This window comes from Panthera onca, chromosome A3, assembly GCF_046562875.1.
Source record: "Panthera onca isolate mPanOnc1 chromosome A3, mPanOnc1 haplotype 2, whole genome shotgun sequence".
NCBI classification, from domain to species: domain Eukaryota; kingdom Metazoa; phylum Chordata; class Mammalia; order Carnivora; family Felidae; genus Panthera; species Panthera onca.
Genome location: NC_138341.1, coordinates 10,048,726 through 10,071,556, shown reverse-complemented (window position 1 = coordinate 10,071,556; position 22,831 = coordinate 10,048,726). Strand labels below are relative to the sequence as shown.

At 39.1% G+C, this 22,831-nt stretch overlaps 1 long non-coding RNA gene across 1 annotated transcript in view; it reads left to right on the top strand.

The window, feature by feature from the left end:
- LOC144615970 (uncharacterized) overlaps positions 1-19,094 on the top strand; it is a 323,741-nt gene extending 304,647 nt beyond the window's left edge. Inside the window, exon 3 of the long non-coding RNA XR_013554815.2 lies at positions 18,988-19,094. This is a non-coding gene — a long non-coding RNA (uncharacterized LOC144615970). The remainder of the gene's footprint in view (positions 1-18,987) is intronic.
- Positions 19,095-22,831: the final 3,737 nt, after the last annotated feature.

Genomic DNA, 22,831 nt, shown 5'->3' with positions numbered 1-22,831 from the left:
TGAAAGGTTGTTATTGGGATTATTTATCATATAAACTCCAGCGTTTTTAACTCCAGCCTTTTTAATTTTATCATATAAACTCCAGCGTTTATGTTTTCATCTAAATTTTCCTGGGCCGAAAATCTCCGCTTTTCATATTTTCTGGATCTTTTACATAAATGCTATTAATCTCAGAAAGCTACTTGACATCATTGTGTGACACATACTAGACATTGATCACACTATGGAATCTGCACATCAATCGTTACAGTACATGCAGGTATACTTAATTTCTCTTGATTTTTTTTTTTTAAATAATGTTTATTTATTTTTGAGAGAGAGACAGAGTGTGAGCGGAGGAGGAGCAGAGAGAGAGGGAGACACAGAATCCGAAGCGGGCTCCGGGCTCTGAGCTGTCAACACAGAGCCCGAGGTGAGGCTCGAACTCACCAACCGTGAGATCATGACCTGACCTGAAGTCGGACGCTTACCGAGACACCCAGGCACCCCTCTTGATTTTTTTTTTTTTTTTTGCCACTCTCTTCAACTAATTGAAACATGCCAACAGAAAAGAAAATGAAAAATTATGATAGTGCATTCTGCTCAATTTCTAGAGCAATAAAACGTGATGGTGTTTGTTTCTTTATTAATAATTTTAAGATCCTTTTTATATGCAGTCACTGTAATATAATCAAGGAAACAGTCTGTCCATCCTCAAAAATTCAGTCTTTTGTTAACAAAAAAAATACATATGTAGATAATCTGTATGTGTGTATAATATAGACTGATTCTTTGAGGTGTTGGGCCAAATATAAATTACCTGAGCTTAAATTATCTTGGCTCCTGGTTTGCATGGTCTCGTTGAATATATCCTCACAAATGGAAGAGAATATGTAAGCACAGCAACAAAGCAAAGTTCAGAGCTTAGGTCCCATTTTTGAATTGCATTATAGTATATTTGTGTTTAAAATGGTTTCAGTTTTAGAAGCAACGTCTATTTTGTGAACTGCAATTATAAAATCTATATAGTTTAGCAATTTGAGTATAGGTAACAAAATATGTGTGACACGAATCTAGTAAACATGTCATCTTTATAAATTATTCTCCCTCTTCTATTTGTTTTCTAAACAATCTATTTTGTTTAGTCTCCCAATCTATTTTATTTTTGTTTATTTTCTTCAGTTTAGATTGATTGATTGATTGATTTTACTAAAATTTGCTTATTTATTTTGAGAGAGAGAAAGCGCAAGTCAGGGAGGAGCACAGAGAAAGGGAGAGAAGGAGACAGGGACAATCCCAAGCAGGGTCCACGCTGTCAGCACAGAGCAGCTCGGGACTTGATCTCATGGACTAGGAGATCATGGCCTGAGCCAAAGTCAGACGCTTAACTGACTGACCCACCCAGGCGCTCCTGCAGTTTGTTTGTTTTTTTTTAAAGGGAAATTTTGATTATGGAAATATGGAAGAAAAGATTCTTTGAGGTACCCTACACACATATTTTTCAATACTTCTTTTTTTTAAGCTTGAAAGACATAAAGAATCTTTAGCGACAAAAATAATTGAGTTGAAACTGAAATGAGAAGGAAGCACAAGTTAGATCAGGGAGTTTGGCTGAAAAAATACTTATTATTAGCATTATAATCTGTAAACTAAGCCTTTAGACAGCTATAAGTTCTAACAGCTGTAGCTGAAAATCCCAAATGAATCCAGGGACACAGGAAAAGAAAATGTTTTCGTTCAGGGTGACAGTGTTGTCCCCATATTAGATGAATAGATCTTCTGTTTAAATTTATATTGAATAACATGTTCAAACAGGCAAGGGTATTTTTAGAGGAACAAAAACAAAACATAATTAACACCAAATGACCAATAGCTTTAGTAAGCAAAGGGCAAGAGTTAGGAATAATCTGAAACTGATTAAAGTAATAATTGAAATAGCTACATAAAATACAAAGATGAAAATGTAAGAATGCGAGAAATCTATTGAAAATAGCAAATGGGTTTTTAAAAGCAACCATATGCAAATTTAGAAATGAAAAGATATTTTGATAAAATTTTAGTATCTGAATCGTTATTATGGGAAAACAATACAGAAAAAATAGACAATGGAAACAAAATCTGCTTCCTTGAAAATATCACCAAAAGTGATAAACCTCTAGGCCGCTCTCCCTCCCACCCCCTGCCCCATGAAGATGACAGATCTCAGAAATGAAAGACTGGGCATTATTGTTGATTCCATGGGTATTAAATGAATCATAAAAATAACAAAAGAGAATGAAGGAATACTATGAACAAAATTAAGCTCATAAATTCTGTAGAGGAAATGGGTCAATTATTTGAGACACACCACTGAAATTCACATCAAGAGAAATTATTTGGCTTGAAAATATATAAATATATGAATCAGTAATAAGAGCCTTCCATAAAAGAAAACCTGAGAGTCAGAAGTTCTTACTGGTGAACATCTGTGGTCTGAATGCTTGTGTCCTTGAAAAATGTATACATTGACACCTAAACCTCAAGGTGATAGAACAATTTTAATAGGGAATGTGATCTTTGAAGTGACCATACAGTTGTGCAAAGACAGTTTCTTAAAACAGAAAGGCTTTCCCTGTATTTAATTAGCAAACTTCAGAATAGTTGGCCTCCATTGTAAAAAATAGTAGCTAACAATTACATAGCACTTATTATGGACGCCATATGATTCTATGTAACTCATCCATCCCAACAATTACCACAGAAGATAGGTAACTGAAATTATCCATGGTTTGCAAATGAGGAAACTGAGTCACAGGGAATTTTTTTTTTTTTTTTTGATTTGCACAATTAGGAAATGGAAGAGCTTGGGTACAGAGTTGGGCAGATGGATCCCAAGTCCAATTCTTAACTACCACAGAAAGGATGGGGCTATACAGGAAGACAGAGAAAACCAAGAAAGCTAGGTTTTATTGTTGTTTTTTTTTTAAGTTTCTTTATTTTGAGAGAGAGAGCATGTGTGAGCCAGGAGCGGGCAGAGAGAGAAGGCAAGAGAGAATCCCAAGCAGGCTCTGTGCTGTCAGCACAGAGCCCAACCTGGGACTCAAACTCAGAAATGCGAGATCATGACCTGAGCTGAAATCAGGAGCTGGATGCTTAACCAACGGAGCTACCCAGGCACCCTGAAAGCTATGTCTTTATACATGTGAACTGATACGTGTAATTCTGGCCCCAGTATATTACTTTCTAGTAACTTCACTGAAGAAGGTACATTTTCCTTGATCCTCTTGGTACACCATCTTGGCTTTATTCTGTAACTTTGAGATGTAGGTTAGCAGTACTGTTTAGTTTTAAATATTTTTTTCTGTTTCCTTTTTTATCACTTTTTTAGTACATTGTTTAAAAATTTGTATTTAATTTCCAAAAAGTATAAATATTTTGCTTTTCTCATCGTTCCTTTTAAATGGCCAGTGAACTCTGGCTTCCCAAGTATGGTCATATGGATCCATGGTATATTACTTTGATAGTTCTGGGTTTATGTAATGCATCTTGACCACAAGAATACTCTTTTATGTGTTTGATAGCTGCTAAATATTCATTAACTTATGTGTAAACTAACTTTTCTGTTATTTTTCTGGCTTTGCTTAGAAATGAGCAAATCTAGCATGTGTTCTGTCATTTAAAAAGCAGAGAGTGAATATCTTTTTGTTGCCTTCAAACAAGTGACTGACAACTTAAGGCAGGTGTAAAATTCTCAGAACACAGTTTTTTCTTTTAAATCTCTGTATATGTTGCTAAAATCTGGCATCTAATTTTACGACCAGTTTTTCATCCTTTATATACATAGTCTCGTGATGCTTGCAGTTTCTTAATGTCAAGACAGTCTTTCTGGTGTTTTTTTTTTGTTTGTTTGATTTTTACACGGAAGAGTCTTTTCATTAAAAAAAAATCTATGCAGGGTGCCTGGATGACCCAGTCGGTTGAACATCTGATTTAGGCTCAGGTCATGATCTCACAGTTCAGAGGCGTTAAGCCCTGTATTGGGATCTGTGCTGACAGTGTGGAACCTGCTTGGGATTCTCTCAATCTCTGTCTCTCTGTCTCTGTCTCTCTCTCTCTCTTTCTTTCTCTACTCCTCCCCCATTCATGCTTTTTTTTCTCTCTCTCTCAAAATAAATAAATTCACTTAAAAAAAAATCTATGTATTTTCTTTCTGTTTGAAATGTCAACAACTGAGAGTAACATGTTCATATTTCCAAAATCAGCTGGTTTTTTGGAAGTTTCTTCTTACCTTTTACTAGATTATTGCAAAAAAAAACCTCCTGAGTATTGCTCAGATATCAGTTGTGTATTAATTAGGTATGTTGGCAATGTAACATAGATTGACCCAATTCATGCTATTTCACATTTTTTCACTTATATTTTTATGATATAAATATTATCAAATATTATCACCTGAACTTTCTTATTTGGTTTTACCTGGTATATCATTGCTTTACTGTTTTTATTTAATTGTGTGTGTGTTTGTGTGTGTGTGTGTGTGTGTGTGTGTGTGTGTGTGTATGTATAAAATGTTCTTTTAGTGGTACCTACTGAAGTCAGTACAGAATTTCAGTTTTAAATTGACCAGCTTTGTCAAATGTTCCCAGGCTCTCCAGTCAATGTAATAGGAAACAGGGTAGCAGAAAGTCAATATTGCAGGAAACAGTCAATAACTAATTAGATTTGGATCTATCAGTTTAGTGACTGCCTTTTACTTGAGCTAAGAATAGGCCTTTCCTGATGTTGAGATTGGCCATTTGTACATATTTCCTTAAATCGAAAAATTGAGTGCATAGTTAGCTTGATTCAATCCTTCCTAAATGACAATATGAGCTAAAGCATAACAGGACTATGGCACAGCAAACATTAAGCATGTTGGAAGCAGCAAGGTCACCCTTGCACAGAACGGAGTAATACCAGCTGTACTGTTCCATTAGGGACTTTGAAGAACCTTGGGAAACTGAACTGGAATTAGCCAAATACGTTTCTATTCTCTGTGGCCATACTGATTAAGCTGAATTTTGAGCTTCGTGGTTAAATAAATTGGAAGGTAAGTCTAACTTTCAAATAGACAGTATGCATTTGGCCTCATTCGTGTTTCAGTCTAATTATCCTCTTTATACTAGGCACTCAGCCAAGAAAATTGGCCTATTAATCTGGGTGTGAATAAAAAAGTAAAAGAACTAGGGGTGCCTGGGTGGCTCAGTCGGTTAAGTGTCCGGCTTTGGCTCAGGTCATGATCTCATGGTTTGTGAGTTCGAGCCCCGCGTCTGGCTCTGTGCTGACGCTCAGAGCCTGGATCCTGCCTTGGATTCTGTGTCTCCCTCTCTCTCTGCCCCCTCCCCCGCTTGTGCTCTGTCTCTCAAAAATAAATTAAAAAATGTAAAAAAAATTTTTTTTAAAAGTAAAAAGAACTAACACTGTTGCCGTGCTTCTCCATTTACCTCCTACTCACAATTCTGTATCACTTAGATCCCCTCATACTCCGGAAATTCTTGGTCTCAAGAGTGAGGTAACTAACCACAGATACGTGTTTGATGAGGTCTCGGACACAATAACTTTGCAGTACTCAATCCCCTAGTAGGTGTCTTTTGAAAGGGGAGGCACACTGGAGGAGTTGTGAGTTGATTTTAAGCATTAGATGTGTGGCAAGGGATATATGCATGCACGGTGAGAAACAAATGATTCTGATGGTAAAAGAGACTTTTTTTCAGAACTGTCATTCAAAAACACTTAGGGTAACCTGGGTGGCTCAGTCGGTGAAGTGTCTGACTTAGGCTCAGGTCATGATCTCAGGGTTCATGAGTTTGAGCCCCGCATCGTGCTCTCTGCTGTCAGTGCGGACCCCACTTGGAATCTTCTGTCCCCCTCTCTCTGCCCCTCCCCTGCACATGCCCACTCTCTCTCTCGCTCTCTCTCTCAAAAATAACATTGAAAAAAAATCTTTTGTGTGTGTGTCTGTGTGCACTATCAATAAAGAGAACTCCAGCTTTCTCTTGACTTGTGTTAATATGTGTATTAGTTTTCTATTGCTGCCTCAGCAAATCACAAGTTTAGTACTTTAATGCAACATCCACTTATTTCACAGTTCTATAGGTCAGAATTTCAGAGGTAACACGGCTCAGCTGGTTCTCTGCTTTGGGTTTCACTAGGTCAAAGTCCAGCTGTCAGCAGAACCGTGTTTCTTTTTTAAAGATTCTGGAGATGAGTCTGCTTCTAAGCTCATTCAAACTTAGGCCCTCTTTCCATTGCAATTGTTGATGGGTTGTTCTCTTCCCTGGAAGCACCTGCAGGGTTTTGTTTTTTTTTTTTTTTTTGGCTTGTGGCTTGCTTCTTCCATCTTAAAAAGAACTTTCCAACAGTTGAGAGTCCAGTTCTCTGCTTCAAGTCTCTCGGACCACCGCTTCCACATCTCCCCTCTCTCCATCTTCCACTCTCTTTTCTACTTACCCAAGGGCTCACAGGACTACCTTGGGCCCACACTAGTATCCAGGGTGTTCCTCTGTTTGAAGGTCAGCGGATTAGCAAGGCTCATAGTGGCATCTAGATCAGCGTTTGAATAATTAGAGGGTGGGAATCGTGGGTGGCTGGGGGGATCTTTAAAATGCTGCCTCTCTTAGTATGATACATTTTAATCCTTCCTTTCAAATGACTTGTGACTTTATATTTAAAGCGGTTATGCTTTATGAAATATAGAGTGGGTCTCTTTTGTTTTTGTCTGTTTTATAATCAGTGAAAAATCTTTTAATTGAGGTGCTTAAACCATTAGTGTTTACTGTGATATTGATAAGGCTTTGTTTAAATCTATCATCTTGCTATTTGTTTTTTTCTTGGGCCCATATATTTTTATTTCAACTTTTCCTCTGTTTCTTCTTTCTTTTGAATTAATGATGTGTTTTTATTATTTCATTTTATCTTTTTTTTTTCTTTTTTTGGCTCATTGACTGTAATCTCTTGGTTTTGTGTTTTGTTACTGATTTTTTTAGGTAGTTGTTTGGAGTTTAACTTATATTTTACTTATGCCAGATCATGTTCAAGTGATGTGTATGTTCACTTACAGTGTAAGAAACTTACAATAATATATTCCCCTTCAGTCGAGCCTTCTTGTTATTGTCGATGTACACTTAACTCTTAGATATGTTATATAGTCCTCACTAAAGAATTATTTTGGAGGCACCTGGGTGGCTCAGTCGGTTGAGCATATGACTTTGGCTCAGGTCATGATTTCACAGTTCGTGAATTCGAGCCCCGTGTCGGGCTCTGTGCTGACAGCTCAGAGCCTGGAGCCTGCTTCGGATTCTGTGTCTTCCTCTCTCTGTCCCTCCCCTGCTCACGCTCTGTCTCTCTCAAAAATAAATAAGCATTAAAAAATTATTTTAAAAATTTGATTAACTTTTAAAGAGTTTAAAGTACATGTGAAAATTTTTATATGAAATTTTATAAAATAATATCGTGATACCTCTTGAACGTTGAGCACTTTGTGAAGTTTTCTTGTATTTGGAGATCAATGATTATCTTGAATCAAAGGGTTCATAGTTTTTTAAATGAATTTTTTTAATATATAATTTGTTGTCAAGGTAGCTAATATACAGTGTATACAGTGTGCTCTTGGTGTTGGGGGTAGAGTCTTATGATTCATCGCTTTCATACAATACCCAGTGCTCATCCCAACAAGTGCCCTCCTCAATGCTCATCACCCATTTCACTCCTCTCCCACCCCCATCAACCCTTAATTTGTTCTCTGTATTTAAGAGTTTCTTACAGTTTGCCTCCCTCTCTGTTTGAAACTATTTTTTCCCTTCCCTTCCCCCATGTCTTAAGTTTCTCAAGTTCCACATATGAGTGAAAACATATGATATCTGTCTTTCTCTGGCTGACTTATTTCACTCAGCATAATACCCTCCAGTTCCATCTATGTTGCTACAAATAGCATGATTTCATTCTTTCTCGTTGCCAAGTAGTATTCCATCGTATATATAAACCACATCTTCTTTATCCATTCGTCAGTTGATGGACATTTAGGCTCTTTCTATAATTGGGCTATTGTTGAAAGCACTGCTGTAAACATTGGGGGTACATGTTCCCCTGTGAATCAGCACTCTTGTATCCTTTGGATATATTCCTAGTAGTGCTATTTTTGGGTCACAGGGTAGATCTATTTTTAAGTTTTTGAGGAACCTCCACACTATTTTCCCAGCGGCTATACCAGTTTGCATTCCCACCAACAGTACAAGTGGGTTCCCATCTCTCCACATCATTGCCAACATCTGTTGCTTCCTGAGTTGGTAATTTTAGCCACTCTGACCGGTGTGAGGTGGTATCTCAATGTGGTTTTGATTTGTATTTCCTTGATGATGAATGATGTTGAACATCTTTTCATGTGTCTGTTGGCCACCTGGATGTCTACTTTGGAAAAACATCTATTCATGTATTCTGCCCATTTCTTCACCGGATTATTTGTTTTTGGGTGTTGACTTTGGTAGGTTCTTTATAGATTTTGGATACTAACCTTTTACCCGATATGTCATTTGCAAATATTTTCTCCAAATCTGTCGGTCGCCTTTAGTTTTGTTGATTGTTTCCTTTGCAGTGCAGAAGTTTTCTATCTTGATGAGGTCCTAATAGTTCATTTTTGGTTTTATTTTCCTTGTGTTTGGTGACATGTGGAGCAAGGAATTGCTGCGGCTGAGGTCAAAGAGGTTGTTGCCTGTTTTCTCCTCTAGAGTTTTGATGGTTTTCTGTCTCACATTTAGGTCTTTCATCCATTTTGAGTTTATTTTTGTGAATGGTGTGAGAAAGTGGTCCAGTTTCCTTCTTCTGCATGTTGCTGTCCAGTTCTCCCAGCACCATTTAAGAGACTGTCTTTTTTCCATTGGATATTGTTTCCTGCTTTGTCAAAGATTAGTTGGCCATACTCTTGTGGGTCCAATTCTGGAGTCTCTATTCGATTCCATTGGTCTATGTGTCTGTTTTTGTGCCAATACCGTGCTGTCTTGATGATTACAGCTTTGTAGTAGAGGCTAAAGTTCGGGATTGTGATGCCTCCCACTTTGGTTTTCTTTTTCAACATAACTTGGGCTATTCAGGGTCTTTTGTGGTTCCATACAATTTTAGGATTGTTTGTTCTAGCTTTGAGAAGAATGCTGGTGTAATTTTGATTGGGATTGCACTGAATGTGTAGATTACTTTGGATAGTATTGAAATTTTAACAATATTTGTTCTCCTAATCCATAACCATGGAATGTTTTTCCCTTTTTTTTTCTTGAATACATGTCGAGCCATTATTTTAAAAAATATTTTCTTCACCTGTCTTTTCTAGAATGCTTGAAGATTTTCCATTGCTCAACTGGTCTTTTTTTTTCACCTTTTTTTCCCCCATATATAGTTTAGATTGTTTTGCCTTCATTTCTTTTTATGTGATGTCTAGGCTACTTTTAATCCCACCCATTTTTATTACTCTCACACAGTATAATTTTCATCTCTCAACGTATAACGTTTATCTTTTCTATCTTCTATAACATTTATATGCCTACTTAGCTTTCTCAAGCATATGGAATATGGTTATAATAATAGTTTTGATTTCTTTGCCCAGTATGCCTAACATGTATTAGATATGGGACCATTTCAATCAATTGATTCTTCTCCTTATTATAATTCATATTTTCCTACCTTTTTTGCCTGCCTGGTAATTTTTAACTGGATACATACATATATTATAAATTATCATTGTAAATAGAACGCTGGATTTTGTGCTTGCCCATGAAAATTCTTGAAATTGTCAAATCTAGCCACTGCGATTCACTTTTGGACTTGATTTCTTCAACTCCGAGAGTCAGGTGAATTCTGCCTGGGTTCCTCTTCTCTGTGCTGTGGTCTTCTGTGTGCTTTGAGAACTCTCTTAAGGCCATAAGCTAAGGGGTTTATGAGCCTGACTTCATTTGTTTCCCATCTTATGGGGAAGATCAGTGTTCTGTACTGCTCATTTGCTAGCATCTTGAAAACTATTGTGCCCTATATTTTTGTCTGTGTGTGTTTTTCTAAGTGGCTAAATTAGATCCCTGTTATCTTTATCTTGCCTGGAAGTGGAATTCCACAATCCTTTTAGTGTTTAGCATTAGTTAAAATCCTGAAATGTTAAAGTTTTTCTTTTTCCTTGTGCCTCAAGTTTTAACATTCCCCAAATTTATTTTTGTTAATGATGTGAGGCAAGAATCTTAAGGTGATTTTTCCCTATGAATAAGCAGCCATCAGATCACATTTATTGAATATTCTGTTCTCATTACACTGGCACCTGATATTTTATAGCCAACTTAAATCCACAATACTCATCTATTATTCCATTATATTCTTTTAGTACATTTAAGGGAGGTGTTGTCCTAGTAAGTTTATCTTCTTCTTAAAATAGCTGAGGAAATTAAGGATCATCACAGTTAATTTCTTGTCCAAGATTATACTGAATTCAGTGACTGAATTGGGAATATAATTCATACGAAAGAGCTCTGACTGAGACATTTGTTACTCCATTAATCTCTGCACTCAATTCCCCTAATCTGGTTGATGAAGTGGTTTCCATCTTAATGTAAAACTATTTAAAAGTGTGATTGGCTCTTAAAAGCAGGAAACACTCCTTTGATCAAGGAAATTTACTTCTAAGCCTTATATTTATTGCATTGTGCTGTATTTTTCTCATGTCCTCATTTCCCATCCTCAGTATATTGTGTCCCTTTATTGAATGCCATCAAATTATACCTGAATAATTCTGTCACTTGTATCACTCAGTTCTCTGCTATGGTTATGGCTGCTGCTTTTAGTTTTTTTTTTTTTGTTTTTTTTTTTAATGTTTATTTATTTTTGAGACAGAGAGAGACAGAGCATGAGCAGGGGAGGGGCGGAGAGAGAGAGGGAGACACAGAATCCAAAGCAGGCTCCAGGCTCCGAGCTGTCAGCACAGAGCCCGACGCGGGGCTCGAACTCACGAACCGCGAGATCATGACCTGAGCCGAAGTCGGCCGCTTAACCGACTGAGCCACCCAGGCGCCCCAACCACTTTTTAGAAGTTATAAACAAAATCTGGATTTTTAGATTTTTATGACATCTATGTGTGTACGCTCTACACTAGCATGTGTAACTGTTCATGTCCATCTGTATATGTTCACGTATACGAATGGCAAAAGGCATATCAAACACGTGCAAATAAATAACAATAAACACCAGGGCAATGATGCGAGATATAGGAACACCCTATTCTGTGCCATTTTCTGGGTGTGACATGTTTAAACATTAACTCTGTTTATGCATTTTGATCTCATTGGGCAAGCGTTATTTTTCTATTTTAGATATGCAGATCTCAGAAACACGGGCGCCTGGGTGCCTCAGTCAGTTAAGTGTCTGCCTCTTGATTTCGGCTCGGGTTGTGACCTCACAGTTTGTGAGATGGAGCCTTGCATCAGGCTCTGCACTGACAGTGCAGAGCCTGCTTGGGAGGCTTGGGATTCTCTCTCTCCCTCTCTCTCTGCCCCTCCGCTGCTCGTGCTCGCTCTCCCTCTCTCACAAATAAATAAATAATAAGAAAAAAAAACCCATTAACATTTCTGATGTCGTGCAGCCAGAAAATGCTGTCATAGAGACTCGAATTTAATGTTACTGGGCTCTGCAACCCGTGCTGTTATTACTCTGCCCTCAAAGGCCATAGAGCGTTATTGCATCTCAACAAGATATAAAGTACTATTAGGTATAAAGCCGTAATAGGAAGTGCAGTTCGTGACCCAATTCACTGAAGCCTTCGGTAGTTTCCTCTCATATTGTATGCTAGAGCTAAAGCACGTTATCTGCACTCTCGGATGGCATCATCTTTTCAACAACTGTTAGCATTTTTATTTTTCTACCTCTCTATGCTCCGTATAATAAATGAGTTGGATTAGAAAGATGAGCCCATCTGGAGAAAGGCATACAGATCTAATTCTGACATTATCTCCCAAGAACAAATGTTTCCATGTTTCCTTACGCTATCAAAACAAACACTCGAAAAAAGAATGTGGCTGATCTTGAATCGCCGTCTTGGTGATTAAATCTTAGACATGAGTGAGTAGTGATATGCCACCAGAGCGGGGACACTGAAAAACTACCAGGGAATGCCTCGGGTGGGGAAATTATTGAGAAGCCCTCCTATAGGTAGAATCATAGAAAGACCTGGAATATTTGGGCAGGTTGTTGACTCGTGGGAGATATTAAATATACTTTCAAATCTCTGGCTGTCCTGTGGATAAGAAAATACTGTGTGTTGTGTCATTCCTTAAATCTCACGTGAAGAGACTATAGGAAGCAAATGTTAATATAATATTATAAAGAGTGGTGAGCTGTCCCTGTTACTCGAGATGGGCAAATAGACGTTGGATAGCCAAAAGTCAATCAGAATCATATACCCAAGATTCTTTACTTTATAAAGGACTGAGTTGATAAGTGTTTTAGGTCCCTTTCTAACTCTGGTATTCTGTGAGTTTAAAGATAAGAGACTTCACCACTTCGTTTTTTCCCCATATCCATCCACAAATTGCAAGATAAGAATGTATCTCTAGTCTGGGGGTCGATTGGGTCACCTTCAAATTAAATCCTGAAAGTTTCCTGAACTTTCAACACATGATGGTTCTGAATCACCTGGAAATTACCTTCCAGTATTCTCGGCATGGATACGACAGGCTTGTATGTTAGTTGTCTTGGCAAATGTAAGACAAAGTGGTGTGGAGAAAGGAGAATCATAATTTTGACCTGTAGTCTTAGAATAGAAACTAATAGCTAGTTAAAGAAACTATGAGGCGCTCTGACTTTTTTGGAGATAATTTTCTTTGAGACCTTTTTCTTTTCCTTTCTTTGCTCTTTTCTTTGCTCTTCTTTACCTTTCACACACATTATTCAGTCTATTACAATATTTTCTTTCTTCAGAATCTTTCCATTGCCTCTCATCATTTAGATACTTACAACTTGGATTTCAGAAGATGTTCTTACTTTCCACAGTTTGACTCTCCTCTGTCTCTAGGGACTCAGATTGTATTCTGTTTTTATTTTCTTATTTTTTTTTTCTGGCTACTTTGAGTAAAGACCTCACCCGATAGAGTTCCATTACAGGCACACCTTCCTTTTGTAAGGGGCGCTTGTCCCATCTGTCCTGAACCTCATGTGATAAAGACAAGATAATATGCATTGATTTAAGGGTAGATGAAATAAAGTTTACAAAGATTTGACGTATACCTGGCATTGGAAGTATACTTCAAATATATTAGAGGTCTACTCCAATGGATCTTAAGTTCCCTGAAAATGGGGCAAGCCTTATATTTGCATTCTTAATACCTTGGTTTGAATTTCTCCAGGAGAATTTCAGAGTTCTGACAATCATCCCTCAAAAGAATCTTTGCTGTGTTCCAAAGGCAAAGTGAAATGATAAGAACATCCACTGAGTTTATGGTATAAAGGGGTGACTTTTTTGGAATAGTTACAAAGGGCAGACAGAACCTTCACTTATTTGTTTTCTGAATTGATTTTCTAATAAGCACAGAGAATACAATTTTGTCTATGTCTGGCTGTGTGTCTACCTACCTATGGTCATCTTTCTATCCTTTCACCAAAGAGCAGGAAGAATTGGAGAACCAGGTGGATCTTGGAGACCATGCTGGGAACAAGGGCAGAGCAGATTCCTCTGCTCCACTATTCGATTTGACTTGGCAATAAAATTATTCAAAAGAAGTTGGTAAACTTTTATGCAGCTTAGTTCAAATTCCTGAACCTGGAGGCCGGGAGGGGAGTTGGGATGAATAGATAGAATGTGAATGTGAACTTTAACATGCATTTGGGATTAGTAGCACAATGAGAACCAGAAACCTAACGTTGGTGTCCAAAAATGCTGGTGTAACCGTGATCTGACCTGATAATGAAAAATAAATGCTCTATTCCGCGGGTTGTTAATTGGGATTATAAAAGATAGGTATTCTCCTTTCTAGGTTGTAGGGACAAACCTATGCCAGGAATTAGGTGTCAGCCCTAACATGAAAGAATACAAAGCAATGACTGACTGTGCATGTAAGCAAGAGAAAAGACTGATTCGTCTTACATAAAGCGTGATGCACAGGAGAGGGAGAAAGGCAGAGGGGGCACATTTTCCATCTTAAGAAGACAACAGTAATTTGGAATCCAGCCACCGTGGAATACACTAGTCTTCACATACTGCTTGCCTTAGTTATGAATGATTCAGGAGCTGAATGGAGCTTAACTCAAAAGATACAGATTTCAGTGGATATAGCTGGAAAAGGTAGGATCTAGTAGTACAGTTACTAAGCTCAAGTAAACGATTCAACTCGTAGATGTGAGCTAATCATTTTGGAGACGATAATCAGAACACTTTTTTTTTTTAAGTTTATTTATTTGCTTTGAAAAAGAGAGAGTGAGCTGGAGAGGGGGAGGGGGGACGCGGGGCGGGGGGGAGAGAGAGAGAGAGAGAGGGAAGGAAGGAGGGGCAAAATCCCAAGCAGACTCCACACTGCCAAGTGTGGAGCCTGATTCAGGGCTCGAACTCATGAACTGGGACATCATGACCTAACCCGAAATCCAGAGTCGGTCGCTTAACTGACTGAGCCACCCAGGCACCCCTCTCAGATTAAGTATTATAGTCTCTGAAATTCGGGATGCCTGGGTGACTCAGTCTGTTGAGCGTCTGACTCTAGATTTTGGCTCAGGTCGTGATCCCAGGGTTGTGGGATTGAGCCCCAAATTGAGCTTGGGATTCTCCCTCCCTCTCCCTTTCTCTCCCTTTCTCTCCCTCTCTCTCCCTCTCTCTCCCTCTCTCTCCCTCTCTCTCCCTCTCTCTCCCTCTCTCTCCCTCTCTCCCTCCCTGCCTCTCTCTCTCTCTCTCTCTCTCTCTCTCTCTCTCTCTCGCTCCCTCTCCCCCCTCCCTCCCTATTCCCCCCTCTTTCTCCCTGTCTCCCCTCCTATCAAAAATAAATAACTTTAAAAAAAGCTTTACTATTTAGATATTTAAAAAAAACAATCTTAGAAATGAATGTTTTCAGCAAGAAGTAAAAGACCCACCTTAGTCCAAATATTACATAAAAGTATAGATCATGTAGTATAGACCCAGAATAGGACAACAGGATACTAAGTGGCTTAAATTTTTAAAAAATGTTTACTTATTTTTGAGAGACAGAGCCTGAGTGGGGAAGGGGCAGAGAGAGAAGGAGACAGAATCCAAAGCAGACTCCAGGCATCCAGCTGTTAGCACAGAGCCCGATGCGGGGCTCAAATGCATGAAACATGAGATCATGACCTGAGCCAAAGTCGGACACTTAACTGACCGAACCACCCAGGTACCCCTAAGTGTTTTTGAATGAAAATGGAGAGAAACATAATAGACTGCTCCAGGGAGGACTTTCACCAATGCTCTAGTACTTAGTGAAGAGTAATTAACAGTTAACATCATACCAAATATATATAATTGTTGTGAATTTTTCTTTATTCTAGTGTTCTGTCTTACTTTACTACATATCCAGAGCTAAGAAGCAGATAAAACATAAATTTTAAGGGGATATAAGGAATCTATACAAAGTTGGTTTCAGAGTTTTCAAGGACTGTCTCAAATAAGGATAAGTAAATATACAAATACATGAAGGGCTGGATTTGGTCCATCCTCCCTGTTATTATATTCAGAGCAACAGTTCCTATTTTCAGAATACAGGTTTGTCTAGAAAATGACCTGGGGGCAGGAGGGGAGAAGACAGAGACGGGCCTATTCTAGCTCCTTAATTTTGTGACCAAAAATGAATAAACCTCTTTTATCCTTGTGTTCTTTAAAAACGAAAGAAAAGAGAAACAAAAAGGCCTACCCCCTAGCTCCCTGAGTCGGTGTGAGATCGATAGATAATAGGTAGATATACACTGTGGCTGTGACGCGTGCGTGCACACTCTCGTGAGATCTGCGTTTGGCACCTACAATAGTTACGAAGGTGCCTGGTACCCTGTGGCAAACCACCTGTGCCTGACATCTAGCTAATCTTTTAAACGTTTGTTGTTCTTACTTTCCTATCTCTGCCTCTTTAAAAAATACTTGATTTCCCAGTTCTTCCTCCCTAGTCAACGATTTCATTGTGAAAAGGAGAAAGAATAAGACTAAGAAAGTTCCACCTCCTTTTAACCATTTAAAAACATTCGTTATTGTACCCGCAAACCATGTCCCGTGTCTGTGTTGAAAACACAGACCCGTGAATACCCATGTTTCATCACTTTTGGTATTTTGCCAGCGGATAGTGTAGTGTCTTATTATGAGCCATAAGATTGCCAGCAATTTTGAGATTAAAAACATGGACCTTATAAATTGGACTGCATAAAAACTCGCACAGCCAATGAGTTACAACTTCCCCTGGTGGTAAATATCTGAGATTGAGTGAGAAAGTAAGACACGAGAGACTCACCAATTAAAACATCTTTAAATGTTGACATTGAAAGAGCTTTTAGAGAATAACTAATGCAATTAATTGCCTTTATTGTCACCATTTTCTTTAGAAAGCTGATGCAGCATAAGGAAGGAACTGCAAGCTGAATTCAGAACGATGTACATTTGACCCTGGCTTCCACTACGTGCCAGAAGTTTGACTTTGGACAAATCATTTACCCCTCCGATTTTCAAATCTCTCATATGTAGAAAATGAAGCCTAATTTTAAGGCTGTTATGAAGATTATTAATCATTAGCTTGGTCTGGGCACAGTGACAGACTGGCTTTCCTTATTAGTCATGGAGCTATGACTTGGGTGGTGGTAGTTAAACAAACCCTTACTATTTATAGTTTCTGAAGCTCTTTTCATAAATAATACCTAATTTATAAGCTTTTCAGTAAAAGGCAAGATAGCAGGGGCTCACCTTTCTTGATTGCTTGCTACAGATAGACGCTGCACTAATAACCTTACATCCAGTGCCCCATTTTATTCTAAAAACATCTCTTTGGTATAGGCATTATGATCATCATTCTGGTAATGGTCTGGGAGAGATTAAATTCGTCACCGGAGGTTACTGGAAAGTGGCAAGCCAAAATTCGACCTCTCATTTCTGACATTTCTGAGTTCATAAGCACCGAACAATACTATTTGCTGAAAAAAACTTGATTGAATTAAACTAGAAGTCTCATGTAGATGACACTGCGTTTGGGCGACCTGAGTGATATTTGTATTTCTTCCTGTGTAATGGGAAGATTTTGAGACTCAAATATTTTCGTAGTGTGCAATGACCTTCTGGAATTTGGAAGCTGCGAAAGATCATCTTGTCTACTCTATTTTTAACATCATATTCATCATCGGGTTTAGGAAGGCATATAAGAGAACTTTACTGTGACTATATATAGTCTGAGAGGTATAGCTGAATATAAATTTAGTAAGAAATATACATTTGCAGGGGTGCCTGGGTGGCTCGGTCAGTTAAGCCTCTGATTTTGGCTCAGGTCATAATCTCATGGTTCGTGGGTTCAAGCCCCACGTTGGCTTTGTCTTGATAGCTCAGAGACTGGAACTTGTTTTGGATTCTGCCTCTCCCTCTCCCTGCCCCTACCCCCTTGCTCGCTCTCTCTCTCAAAAATAACATTAAAAAAAAAAAAAATATATATATATATATATACATTTGCAAATATTAGGTTAAACAGTTTTCTAAGTGTTTCTTAAATTGTTTTCTAATAAAAATAGCTGCTTTTCATCATGATACATGGCTATGAATAAAGAAGTTACTTAATTTGAATTTCAATCTTTAAGCTTGTGATTCACTGAATTGCAATTCACTGACTTTGCATTTTCAAGTGCAAAGTGCTGGTTCATAAAAAAAGACTGTTGCATAACTGATACCATTGCACAATACATATTAAATAGTGATTATAATTTTAGTCGCATTTTAGTTGCCAGTGTAATACATATTTTGTGGATGTGTTTCTTATGGCTAATTTTATAGTGTTTTATGCAATTTTCTGCTCTGCAAAGACTACATGAAACAAGGAAACTTCCTTGCTTCAAAATTCAATTTTTAAAATATATGTATTGATTTTCAATGTCCATGGGGAGGTTGCTCAGGGAGCAAACTCTTGAGACGGAGATTAGTGTGCAGTCTACTGGGGAATACTCTAGGGAATACTCAGCAGCTGCAGGAGGGAGGGAATGGTTTCTACTCTTTCTTGGCAGAAGGAGAAGGGTTCTGTGAAATAGTAACAGCGAGGATTCAAGAAAGGTTACAGGAACGCTAAAGCTAAGAGAGCCTTGCAGAATTTTGCTGAATTGGGGCAAGGTGACTGGCCTTTTCTGTCTCTCTCAACCAGTCATTGAACGTAGGCCGTCTTTAGAAAGGAATGAATCATGGCCTTTGTGAGGTTGTTCTCCTCTGTGGAGGGCAATTACCCAGAGGGAGCAGCTGATTGGAGATGCTCAGAGCGCCAATGGAGGTAGCCTCAGTTGCCAGCGTTCCTTGGAAATTACTGTAGCTGAAGAGGCCCAACCTGTCCTAGGCCAGGATACATTCCACGTGGCCTACACCCCCTGATGTGGGGGTATGAAAATCTGACCCTTTGCTATGGAATTGTATAATGCCCAATTTATGTATTAAAACCTTAAGTCCCCATATGTCTGTATTAGAGATGGGCCCTCTAAGGAAGTGTTTAATGAGGTTCAGTGAGGTCATAAGGGCAAAGCCCTGCTCCAGTACAACTGGCACACTCATAAAAGAGGAGGAAACACCAGACCCGACTCTTTCTCTGCCATATGAGGACAAAGTGAGGAGGTAGACTTCTTTGAGGCAGGAAGAGCACTCGCACGAGAAACTGAACCTTGCTGGAACCTTGATCTTTGACTTTTCATCCCCCCGAACTGTAAGACCACACATCTCCGTTGTTCAGTCCCTCTAGGTTTGGTATTGATTGCTGTGGCAGCTTAAGCAGACTAGGGCACCCTTTCATTCTAAAAAGCGAGAGTTCTGTTTTCCAGGGAACCCAAATTTTGATGATTGGAACTAAGAGGGATATAAGAAAGCAGCCACAGGGATGGAATTTGGAGCTCGATCATTTGCCACCAGCTGGTAAGGAGGACCACACTGCAAGTGGTAAGTAAAGCACCGTTCACCTTTGGCACACAGTGGCAATGCAACTGTTGAACTTCCCCTCTGGAGAACTGAGATGCTATAACAATGGAAAGAAATCCATTGGCTGGTATGATTTCTCAAGGATTTGAGAAATATGGATGAAATAGTAACTACAGTTTCAATGGAATCAGATGACTGTTGCTAAGGGGGAAAAAAGGTAATAAAAAGTTGATCAATTAATTGGAAATTCAAAGCTAAATGTTAAACTTGGAAGCCTTCCTTCATATCATGTAAAAGGAGTCCTCATCTCCTGTGGTGATAGGACAGAAAAAGCTTGGGGACCAGAACTTAAGAGTAGGTGAGCCCACAAGAAGTTTCAACTATTAATACGGGCCAGTTTGCTATGCCAAGGTCAAGAAGCTGCTTAAGATGGAATGGAATCTTTACATACAAGAGGGAAACATCAGGGGGGATTCTCCTGAAAATAATGTAATCCCAGTTTACTTGGGACCCTGTCTAATGCTCTGGCAAGAGGGTAAATAGAATCACGTAGAAATTCAGTGGTGGTTTTGCTCTGCATGCCAGGATTGATGGTAGGAGATTCTTCCGTAGAACAACTATCGACAATGGGTGTGACGGGACCACCACAGCAATAGAGGACAGGACCTATCACTCATCATCAGAAGACTGGTGGTCACAGTTATCACAATGAGTGGCAGAATTGAGTGGCCTGACCTTCAAAGAGTTAGAGATGGTTAATAAAATAAGGCACAAAATATATGGGCAATCAAAAAATACAAGTCAATCTGTACAATCGAAAGAAATCAAGAGTAGTCAAGAGGCTGAAGGCCATTACCCCAATAAAAACTTAATATGCCTTTCTCCGTGTCAAAATTTGAGCTTTCAGACTCAGATTAAAGAGACTAAGTCACCAGGAAGACAGGGAGTGTAAAACATTGCAAGGGTACCTGGCATTGCTTCCAAGTCCTTGTCTGCAGGGAGTATGGCCTTTTACTTGATTAACTGGACACTAGGTGAAGGGGAATCCTCCAAACTTGTCAGCACTGTTGAACACAGGAAGAAAGTTGACCAAAATATCATCAGGGTCAGTCTATTAGAGAGGGAGCATTTTTGGGGTCAAGTCATAAATGAAGTCCTTCCCCATGTTTGGCTTGTACTGTGTCCATTTGAATTCTAGGCTCACCCTTTGGTCATTTATACAATCTCCAAGTCAACATGCTTGTTCATTAGCACAAGCACCAAAATCGTTGCTTAGTCTTTGGGATTAGAGCTGAGATATTAGGAAAGGCCAAATGGAAGCCTCTATGCTGGTCTTCTCTATTTTAAGCATGATAAAAAATGAAAAACAGCCTCACATCTCAGGTTTCATGGCAGGGATTAGTATCACCTTGAAAGATCTCACAGATTCAAGAGTTGTTTTCGCTTATATCTCCATGAATTTCAACAATACTTGGGGGAATAAAAGGGAAACTGGAGAATACTAGAAGATTCCTGCAGATGCAACCAGGTGGTAGTTAGTAGCTCCAATTACTGCTCCTGTGCCAGATGTAGCATCCTGACGGAGAGGGTTAAAATGACCTTTGATACATACACTGCAGCCATTGATGTGGCAAAGGGTTCCGTCCCTATCAGAAAAGATTAAAACCAGTTTGCATTCACATCACTGGCAATTGTATACATTTTGAATTTTGCCACAGAGGTTTGTTAAACATCCAGAGTTCTCCCGCAATATAGTCCCAAGGGATCTGGACTATCTTGGTAGTTCCTTAACAAAGGGGTGTGCTTTATCGGTGAAATCCTATTATTTGGACAAAATGAGCAAGAAATGGCTAGTATTTTGGAAGTCTTGGGAAACAGTTTCTCTAAAGGGTGAGAGAGAAAATACTTCAGGGCCTGCCACATACGTAAAATCTTAAGTGAGTTCAGGGGCCAGGAACATGCTAGAATATCATCCAAAGACAACTAGTTGTACCTTGTACATCTCACGAGGAGGAACGAGACCCTGTTACTCTCAGTTTCTGAGGCAGAATATTACATTTCTCTGGGAGTACTGTTTTGACCCGTATACTGGGTGACACAAAAATTTGCCAGCTTTGAAAGGAGCTCAAAGGAGGACGAGGTTTGCAGTCGGTGCAGGCTGTGGTGTAAATAGCCCTGATGCTTGACCCATGTGATCCAGCAGATGCTATGATAGTACCGACCCCATTCATGGGAAAAGATGTTTTGAATAGTTTATTATAAGCACCGATGGGAGAATCATAATGCGCCCTACTAAGGTTTTGGAACAAGACCGCGACAAGTGCATCAGGGATTATACACATTTGAAAAACAGCTCTTGGCGTGCAGTCAGGCTCCTGCTGTCAGTAAGAGAGTTAACGTGAGTCATCAAATGACTGTGCAGATGTAAATGCCCATCATAGGCTGGATTGCGTGAGACCAGCCAAGTCATAAGATCGGGGGACCCCGGCAACCAGGTGGATAAAATGACACAGCTACTGGACTTCAGGCAGTCCATCTTGACCACCCCAGTGTTAGTACAATGCACTTATAAATTAAGTAGCCGTGGAGGCAGAGATAGAGGCTTTATATGGGTCCGGGAATATGAACTCCCACTTAACCAAGACTGATGAGCTACCATTGTCACCAAATACCCAAACGGCCTGGAGCAGAGAACAACTCTTGAGTCCCCACTATGGTATCATCCTTCAGAAAGACCAACAGGTTTCCAGCCAGTTATTCATACAAGGCATTTTCTGTCTTAGAAGAACCAGCATTTTCTATATTCTGGGCATGCTTTCGCCTTTCTTATCCTCCGGGCCTCAGCACCACGATCCAAGGACTTAATAGAACCTTTTTTTTTTTTTTTTTCTTTTCTCTTTTTTTTTTTTTTTTTTCAGTTGTGTGTGAGCCTGCGTGATATCACATTAGTCCAAAGATGCATTCTATAGCCAAGGAGGTGAGGGAGTGGGCCCATAACTTGAATTCTACTGGTTGGATCACAAAGCATACTACACAGAACCTGGTAGCCTGGTGGCAAGTTGGATAAGGCCCTTGAAACCTTATGTGAAAAGCGTCGGTTTATAAGCAAAACTTTATGAGAAGGGGGAATATCTCCCTGGGTGCAGTACATTCTTTGTTTTGTTTTTTCCAGCTCTTTTGAGAACAGCCGACAAAAATTATATGTAGTTAATGCCATGTTTTGACACAGGTATACATTGATTACCGTCATTACGTAATATTACGCCAGGCTTCTGTGTGTTGTGAGATCTTGAGATCTACTCTCTTGGCAAATTCCGAGTATAAACTACATTATTGTGTTATTAGCAGTGTGGGGAGAAATGGTTCATAGATTCAGGTCATTGGTATGAGTGTGACGTAGAAGCTGTATTTCTAGGTATTTATAATGAAGTTCTTCTGATACTAAGCAAAACACACATCCGTGTAATTGATTTCCTTGGTAATGAAGTAAGGTGAAGGAGAGTATCACAGTAATCTTATTAAGAATTCCACTTTGGGAAGGGGTTCATTGTGGCAATCCTGTTACGATTTCAGAGCTGTAAGGGGTCTTGGAATTGTGCGGTACAATCTCAGTATTTCACATAGTAGGAGACAGACCCAGAGAAATCAAGGGGGTACTTTCCTCACTTCCAGGGCAGTGCTATTTCCTCTCCTCTCCCTTGTTCCACAAGAAAATACACAGTGGCCAGCTGCTCAGCCGACTGAGGCTGT